General features: G+C 41.4%; 1 long non-coding RNA gene across 1 annotated transcript; it reads left to right on the top strand.

The window, feature by feature from the left end:
* Positions 1–407: 407 nt before the first annotated feature.
* Positions 408–1,903, top strand: LOC149126928 (uncharacterized). Its single transcript, XR_016232071.1, has 2 exons — positions 408–1,079; positions 1,282–1,903. It is a non-coding gene; the product is annotated as an uncharacterized LOC149126928 (long non-coding RNA).
* Positions 1,904–2,828: the final 925 nt, after the last annotated feature.

The following is a 2,828-nucleotide window of genomic DNA, read 5'->3' as shown; positions in this document are numbered from 1 at the left end:
CTTCTTTAGTGATGCTGAATACAAATACCATGTTTTCTTCATCCAGTCAGCCCCATTGAGGATATTTAAGTTGTTTTGCATATCTTGGCTATTATGGATAATGTTGCACTTCCACTTTCATGTGAAAATTCAGCTATCTCTCTGTGATTCTATCTTTGATTTCTTCAGATATATATCCAGAAATGGGATTACTGGGTTATATATTGCTAGTTTTAGTTTTCTGGGGACGCACCATACTGTTTTTCATAATGGCTATACTAATTTGAATTACCACCAACAGTGTACAAGGGTCATCTTGATATTCTTAGCAACATCTACTTTTCAACACACATAAAGCCATCCTTATAGGTGAAATGCATTATAGTTTTGATGAATAGGGTTGCTGCCTACCTTTTCATAGACCAGTTGTCCATTTGTATGTCTTTGGAGAAACATCTATTGAAATCCATTGTCCTCTTAAAAAATTTTACTACTGGGACCAGTGCTATGGCACAACAGGTCATGTCACTGTTAGGAAAATGGCAAAGTTTTATCTATGGTGCGATCTACACCCTGATTTACATCCTAGCCCCTAGCCCCTGCCACCATTGCTGAAAGCCAGGTGGCCACATAGCCCAAGCTCCACCCCCATCCTAATGGGATTTGCTGCTCCTGCTTCCCTGCCCACCCTTGGGCAGTTTTAAAAGGACTTCTTCCTGAACATGTGGCTCTCTCTCTAGCCTCCTCTTCTCCTCCCTCACTCCCCTCTCTCCTCTCCTCTCTCCTCTTTCTCTCTTACTTCTTACTCTCCTTTTCCCTCTTTGCCCCTTCCCTCTGGTTTGCTGGGTTTTCCCCAATAAACCTTTTCCCTTACTCCGGTGTTTGGTGTGTTTTGTGACGGCATAACATTGGTGCATTGGCCAGGAAAACCTTACATTGGTGATCGAGTGTCCCCCCGTGACTTTGTTCTCTGTTTGGAGATCTCTGAGCTGCTCTGGGGTCCTGGATTTCTGCCAGTCACAAAACACACCCCCAGAACTCCTTCCATGCCACCAAATGCTTCACGATTCCATCCATACATCAGCCTTCCAAATTCTCAGGTAAGATGCGGAATGGGAAATTCTCACGGCGATTCCTACTTTGATTTGTGGTCTACTGTCATCTGCTTGTCTGAGGCCTTTCTAAGTCGTAGTACTAGACACTAACCACAACACCTACTTAAGGCTTTTAGTTTCTATGGACACTGTGTCTGGGCAATAGTGGGTGTGAGTGACGACTCAACCTCTGTTCCCCTTTTTACAGGCTAAGCCATGGGCTCCAGTGGACACTTGTGTGATGACCCTGCCTTCTGCTCCCATTCCTCTGTTATTCAGAAAGCCGGGATTCAAGGACGCTTGCAATCCACGGATCTGACTCTACAGGATGCAATGGGAACTTTTCTCTAACCACATTCCGTCTGATTCTTTAAGTAATATGGTCCCTCTCAAATTGGCTCCAGCCTTCAAAAGTCAATGCCTCATCTTTAAAGTGGTCCCTTCATGGTGGCATGTTTGGCCCTGAGGGATTGGCCCAAAATCGGAGTGGTTTGACCATGATATCTTTATTACTTCTGTGAGTGCTCAGGAAAATGGAAGGAGATCCCATATGCTCAAGTTTTTCTATCTTTGATCTGAGCATTCTATGTGTACTGCTCTCTGGTCCAGGTCCTATTGGCCTCCAAAGTTTCCACTAGAAGTCAAGTGCCTAAGCTGAAACCTCTGCCTTCCAAGTTTGTGGCCCCAAATTTTCACTATCTCAGCTCACTATTCTTCCTCCTCCCACCCAGGAATTCAGACTTTATCTTAGACCCAGGCCTGGTCCAAAGTCTACTCTCTCTGTCTTATCAGTTTGGGAATGATTATCTCCATGCTTTCACTCTCCAGCCCTTGTCTTCCAACTGGTCTTTTGCCTCTCCCTCTTTTGTTCCAGTTTTACCATAAGAATAGCAATCTGTCCTTTTGGGCTCCCTGCTTATTGAGAAACAAATTAGGTATCCTACCATTCTGATGGCTCCTTTGTTTTATCATAAGCAAGCCAGACAGGAAAATCAGGTTTGGTGCATTGACCTCTGGCCCACTGTACCTTTGGGAATTGTCTTGATGCAGTCCCAAGTGGCTGACTATGATGTCATCGGCCTAAGGTGCTCTTATGAAAAAGGCAAATGTAACTAGACACTGAGTTAGAACGATTTTATCTTTGAATCTAGGAAGTTCACTACCTTTAAAAATATTGCTTTGTAACTTGCTGAACTTATTTTACAATTTATTTTAACAGGTTTCCAGGTAATCAATACTCAATAAAACAACAATGCGTAATTAGTATTTGTTTAAGATGAATGCAATTTTAATTTAATTGAATTCAGATAGAGATATATCAGCATCTTAAGTCATTTAGGTGTAACTGCTAATTTAAATTGGGTAAAGGCTGTGGAGTTAGTGAGGATGGAAGGAACATTGCCTTTGGATTCAGACAATTTTGCATTCTAAGCTGTCTCTAAACACGCCCGGTTTCATATCAGCAGTATTTTCAATACTTGAGTCAGAGATTTCTCACATTTTTTTCTGAAATGGGAGTGAATGACAAATACATATTGCCTTTTGTTTGCTAGTTAAAAAGGAAGCAATTTTTTAAACGTAAAAACAATTTAATACGCGCTTTAGTCAGGAGGTATATCCTGAGGCTTGCAGGGAAAGGACTCTTGAATCCAGGCATAAAAAATATATACAGATTTCCTTAATGACAGCTCAGTGATAAAATCAGAATATTATTTTGGATGTTAAATATGTCTTCAAAAATTTGTTTAATCATTT

This window comes from Oryctolagus cuniculus, chromosome 4, assembly GCF_051225735.1.
Source record: "Oryctolagus cuniculus isolate XC-2025 breed Fujian yellow rabbit chromosome 4, ASM5122573v1, whole genome shotgun sequence".
NCBI lineage: Eukaryota > Metazoa > Chordata > Mammalia > Lagomorpha > Leporidae > Oryctolagus > Oryctolagus cuniculus.
The sequence above is the reverse complement of the archived record's forward strand: the minus strand, read 5'-3'. Positions and strand labels throughout refer to the sequence as shown.